Source organism: Bos indicus x Bos taurus, chromosome 6 (assembly GCF_003369695.1).
Source record: "Bos indicus x Bos taurus breed Angus x Brahman F1 hybrid chromosome 6, Bos_hybrid_MaternalHap_v2.0, whole genome shotgun sequence".
Taxonomy (NCBI): domain Eukaryota; kingdom Metazoa; phylum Chordata; class Mammalia; order Artiodactyla; family Bovidae; genus Bos; species Bos indicus x Bos taurus.
In genome coordinates, this window is record NC_040081.1 from 22,541,179 (window position 1) to 22,547,488 (window position 6,310).

General features: G+C 40.4%; 1 protein-coding gene across 2 annotated transcripts in view; it reads right to left on the reverse strand.

Moving 5' to 3' along the window:
* The window catches only part of NFKB1 (nuclear factor kappa B subunit 1), a 122,879-nt gene extending 116,778 nt beyond the window's left edge, over positions 1-6,101 (reverse strand). For both annotated transcript variants that reach the window (XM_027543963.1, XM_027543962.1), the window contains exon 1: positions 5,649-6,101. The gene's annotated coding sequence lies outside the window, so the exon portion shown is untranslated. The remainder of the gene's footprint in view (positions 1-5,648) is intronic.
* Between the last annotated feature and the right edge of the window lie 209 nt (positions 6,102-6,310).

Consider the following 6,310-nt stretch of genomic DNA (forward strand, 5'->3'; position numbering starts at 1 on the left):
GGAAGAAATGACCATTGATTTCAATTAATCAAAAGGAGGATAAGCCATAGTGAAATATCTACAAAAAAGTTCTATTCAAGGACAACCTTTCCCTCCTTCCTTTCATTCTGACCTTCTTTTTCTCATCCATAATATATAGAATTTATCCTTTTCTCTGGAATTCTGATTCACTTTCTAGATTATTTTTATTTTTCACATTTAAGTAAAAAATAAAGTTCAAGATCTAATTTCATAGAGGATCCTCTCCTAAACTTTATCTATGCTTTCATTATCCTTTGTTTTGGCCAAATTTTTCAACATTAAATTTAACATCTATTAACTTCATGTTTTCTCCTCTCTACTTTAAATGTGCTCTATATAAACAGGCAATTATCTGCCTTCCATCCTTCCATATTGTCTTTAACTTTATAAGTCACACAGGGGCTTATATTATATCAAGAGCATCACACCAGATGCTGTACATTTTTAGGGATTCTTTTCTTCTGACCTCAGGACCACACCTAGCCATTTAAAAGAAAAATACATGCTTTGTAAGTCTTAATGATCAAACACCAATAAATGGTTAACTTAGAAAATAAACCTACACCTAAGATAAGAACTAGTAGACAAAGTTCTTAAAACATCAATAAAACATGAGTCAAGGATTCAGGTTAAAACACTAAAAAAAAAAAAGTCATTTTCTCCATTCCTAAAATTCTTGTCTTGGAAGACATATTTTCCAAGACAATTAAGCAATTTATTTTCACTGTTCAAATGAACTGCAGGCTTGAACCCAGAACCAATGAATAGATTAGGGAATCTGTCATCACTTTTAATTTTTATTCAAGCTTAATATCATTAGAATTGATTTCTGGAGATAAAAATGAAGGATACATTTGCCCTGACACTGAAATATAGTTTGATGTGTTTAGTAAAACTACACAATAAATAGTAATAATAAAAATAATTTTGTAAAATAATTATTTTGACAAAGTTCATTTTAGCAATCAATTAGTTCCTTGATGTTAATTAAACTCTTACTATAGATGTATGCTTAACTTTATATAGGTTTTGTGTTTTTTTAGTTCAAGTTAGCAAAAAAAGAAAAATCTCATGTACAAGCACTAATGTAATGAATCTCATGTATCAAAAGGCTTAAATCTAAGAAAAACCCAACGTTTTATTTTCCAGTAGGAAATGTTTGAACTGTCCATATAATTTTTGACTCCTACAGTGAAGACTGTGACATTATAGCTCTGTGTTTTGTTTATGCCCAGAAGTTATGAAAAAAAAAAAAACAATTCTGACTGATAGAGCTTTTGTAAAATTCTTTATGTCGTATTCTTTAAAAAGGAGAGGAAGATAACTACCTGAGAAAATAAAAATTCCATAGTTCCAACTAAAAAGAAATTATATCCAATCTATACTGGCAAATATCTAACACTTTGTACTTATGGGTACATAGAAAGCACTCAACAACTGTTTGTTGAATGAAAGAATCCCATAAGTTTTGCTGTTTTGTTTGCTTTTTTTTAAAAAAGGCAGCTGTTTTCTGCAAAGAACAAAAAGTATACTACTTTATCTTGCTTTCTGGGAAGAAGTAAAAAACTAGTTCTTTATACCTAAATACCATATTCATATTCAAAGAGCATCTGAAATTCACTAGAACAATAATTTATTAAAAAGTACCCCGTATGGGTCAGAATAAAAACTGGTTGTAAGATTTTTGGCCTAATGATGAGATGTAAATGAAAAGTAAAAAGCCAATTTGTAATGGGGAATTAAACCATCTGTTTCATTATTCTAATATCAAATAGGCAAGAAATTAATGCAGCTGAAACTTATACTACTGATAACTAAATCAATCAGTTACTATAAAAAAATACAAGAGAATAATAAAAAACTAATTTATTTTAAAATTTAAAATACGTTAAAATTTTTAAATACAATGATGTTTTTTAAGATTAATATTCTAAATGTAACAAATATTTTCACCCATAATCTACAATCTTGAAGAGTCTATACTCTTTAACAAATCATACTGTGTATCACTGTTGTGTAAAACTGCTTAGGTTTAATTTTAGTCCAGCAATAAGATTTCACTTCACAACTTATTTTCTAAGCTGTTAGTTGATGTTCAAGAGTAGGTCTACCAACTTCTCCTGAAAATATGAAAGCATATTAATTTTCATTCAGGAGCCCTCTCTTAAAACAACAGACACTAAAGGTATGAAACAATGTCGTCATTGTGAAAAGAATGTTACTTTTTTTTAATCTAACAGAGAGGCACTGGATACTAATTAATGAAATATTGCCAAGATAAGTGTCTTGGTACTATTACCTTAACTACTAACGCCACTAGATTATCTGGTTGAGAATATTAATCTTTTTTGATTGAAAAGGAAAAAACAAAAATCATGCTCGAGGAACTAAACTGACTTGCTAAACTATGTCCCAAGTCCCAACTTTCCTCTCTGAACATGAATGAATGCCTCTATCTTAAAAACTCTCAGTCTCCTAAGCAGTGACAGGGTCAACTAGGTATGTTTCTGATGACTTATTTGCTCACCTCTAAGAACACTCTAGGGGAATTTAGTATTTATGGGAGATACAAGACAGCAAATGAGAAGTCATTCCCAGAACGCAGGGTAAACGGCTTCAATGTGGTTTTCTGGTCACCAAGAAACAGCCGTCAATTAACTCTGATCAGACACAAATATAGATACAGCGGCAGCACGTTTAAAATCGTCCCCCAGCCTGAAAATTCTGTTCTTTCCCTTCCTCCTTCTCTTCTTAAAACATAAATCATGCCACCTTTATATGATTTATAGTATAAACAGAAAACCAATCAGCCAAACAAAACAACCCCCCTACTTAAAGGGAAATAAAAATTTTGCATAGCCATTGATTCTTAAGCATCCACTCCTGTTAATGTGGTTCCTAGTTAATAGTAGACTGGAAGAGTATAACCTGAATATTCCCTCTTACTGGTTAAACTACTCTGCATTTCCACATACATTTTCTACAGCAGTCATTTCTATGCTCAGAACAGCACTTCTACTAATAAGTTCTGAAAAAGATATTTTGACTACTTTATAAAAAATCTATACAGAAACTCAGACATCATTTTTTAAATGTATTGTTTCAAAATATCAACTACTGTTCTTACTTCTCCCAAGTTCAAACTAATTGAAGGTTATGAAGTAACCACTTCCCCCAGAAGCCAGAACTTTCACCTCTTCTGAACAGGGGAATACCTCTCATAAATTAGGTAAAAATAAGGGCTTGCTGACTGAATGATAGTCCAAGATTCCTGTAGCTGCCAATTCCTTATCGAGGCCTTCCATCTACCACAATGAGCAATCCCTGAAAGTTAAGTTAAGGCAGTAACTTTCTTCATCAGTTATCTGGAAGTCTGAAAGTAGTAGTAAAAACAAGCTCCATAGATACCAGTTTCTCAACTAGCGTCAATTTGTTCCAAGGAACATAACAAGAGAAATATGAGGACCGTGATCACTAAATCTGAAGTTCTGCCTATTTCGGACCAAGTGAGCTTTCATTAAGGGCAACTCAGTCATTACAGATGATCTTGTTTAAGAGGTAGAAGAAGGAAGTGCAAAGATCAAAGGAGTGCTTACAAAGGGGAACAACTATTTTTGTACCTATACTCCAGTATTTACTAACGAATTTGAAAAACAGGGGCATTTATTCAGCCCGTGTAAATGCCAGCTGCAGGACATAAGATAAAATTGAAAGTTTAAAACAAAGATAACAGATTTTCAAATGCCACCAACCCCTAATTGGATTAGGGCATTTTCCTGAAAAAGTCTTTCAAAGTTAGAAGTGGTTTTCTGTTCACAGCAAGCAGTATTTCACTGCCAGCATTAAATCTACACATAATGAGTCTTTCTTTGTGTTCACATTTGCCCAGTAGGCCCTGGCTTAGGAAGACATTTTATCTAAATAAGCTCCAGAGGGCTTTGAGGAGTTGCAGGTATGTCAATATGGATAAGTAAATTCAGGAGATCTCTGTTTGCTTTATATGTTCTTCTCACTTTAGCAATTTAATTACATTATAAATCAATCTCTCTTTATTTCCTATCTTCTGAAGTTCATAAGTTCAAAAAATGCTTTGCTTTAAGTTATTTATATGATTTCTTTAGCACATCAAACAGTAAAAGGATTCATCTCTAGAAAGCACAATGTTAAAATCAGGAAAACAACATGCTTCAGCTGAGGGCTTTATTTTAATCAGATCCCCTTTTAAAAGTTCTAGCAAACACAAATGCAATTTAAACTACTCAGGAATATTCAATTGAGGTATTTTGCCAGAAAAATAAGCACTGAATACCTCAATCCTAAGCTTCAGTGTTTACCAAAGATCACTAGTTTGTAGAGGAGCCATTTCTATGCCAGAGTTATTAAATGTTTTAGTAATACCATAGGCATTCTCCCAGATTACGGGCTTTATAACAAAATCCTTAAGTTAAATATAGTTTAGTTAGCTGCAATGCTGAAAAACCCTACTTAACAAAGTCCACGAAAAGATCTTAAATCTTGATAATCAACACGGTCAACCAACCAACCAATCATCCTACAAACAACTCTCCTAATTTACTACCGTAAATTAATGAGAAATTTTACCTAGCATTGATTCTCATACAACACTCCCGGTAATTTCATTACTGTTCAACCTATAGACTAAAAGAACACAATCTGAACATTTACTCTATTGGTTAAAATACTCTGCATTTCCAGATACACGGTCTACCGCAGTCATCTGTATGCTCAGAACAGCACGTCTACCGACAAGTTCTGAAGATGAGAAAGATAATGTTTTGACTTCTTTATCAAAAATGCATACGAAAACGCAGCTATTTTTAAAATGTATTATTTTAAAATGTCACAATAGCTTTGTTTATATCATTTTTGTTTTAGAAGTCATGCACAACACATGGTCCAAGTGTTTTACATAATCAGACTGTCTCAAAAGTGTCCTAAGTGGGTATTTCGCTTTCAAATGCCAGTCCCTGTAGGATCAGTACCAGGCCCTCCTTATTTTTTGAAAGGTACACACAGGTCCTGGTTGGGGGTGGGGTGGTGTGTGAGAGAGTGTGAGTGAACTGGGGGCTTCTTTCGGAAGTAGGAGTTCAGGAATAAGGCTGTCCGATCAATCTGGGGGAGCCGGGGAGGGCTTTCCCAGCTGAAAGGACTGACATGCACTTCTGCTTTCATTTCATGAAACGCCCTTAGGTGAAATCTGGTTCGGCACTGCACCAACCACCTTCCCCCTCTCTCCTCCGCGCCCAAGCGCACCCCAATCCTCAAGCCACCCACCGGCAGGGAGTGAGGGTGGGTATGGGTATAAAAAAAAGTTTCCCCGAGTTCCCCTCCGCTTCCCGTTCCCACCGGCGGAGGGACAGAGGAGAAGGAACTGCCCGGGCGAGCAGCCGCGGCCCTCCGGCCGACCGGCCCGTGCTTGGTCCGGATGTGCCTGGCCCCCGGCCCGCCGAGCCCATGCGCCTCTCCACCACTGTCAACCTTCCCCTACGATCTAGCCGGACGGTTAGCGCAGGAATGAGGAAGTCCGAGCGGGGCTGGAGGGTGCGGGGCGGGCGGGTGGCGGGAGCCGGGCCGGCGCGGCCCCCACTTGCCCGAGTTTGGCTTACCCTGCTGGCAGGTCCGCGCTCGGCCTCCCTGCGCCTGTGGCTCCCGCTCTGGGGCGGCGCGGGCCTGGGGGCCGGGGAAGGGAGAGGCAGCGGTCGGCCGGAGCCGGAGCGGGTCCGGGTGCGGGGTGGGCCGGCTTGGGTCCGGGCCGGCAGGCAGGCGCGCGGTCTCGCCGGGCCAGTCAGCGCCGCGCCATGTCCGCAGCGCGGGAGGAGGGAACGCCGGGCGCGGGGTTGCGGGGCCGCGGCGTCGCCGCCTTCCCGGCCGCGGCTGCTCCGGCCTGGGCTGCGCTGGGCTCTTGGGGCCGGGCCGGCGACTGGGCGCAGGCCGAGGGCGGCGGCGGCGGCGGCGGCGGCGAGGCCCGACCGACGGGAAGGGCAGGGGAAGCTGTCAGCGCGTCGCCGGGCCGCTCCGGTGGCGAAACCTCCTCTTCCTGCCCCGGCTCGCTGGTGCACTTCTCTCTCTTTCTCTCTCGCTCACTCTCTCACTTCCTGGCTGGAAATTCCCACTGACGTCGAGAGAAGACAGACAGACGGACACACGCGCGCAAGGCGCGGGGGCGGGAGGTGGGGTCGCCGCCGGGGGTGGGGAAAGCCCGCACTCCTGTGGGGCCGCGCGACCCCGGCCCGGCCCCGCCTGCCGGCTCGGCGAGCGCCCCCTGAGC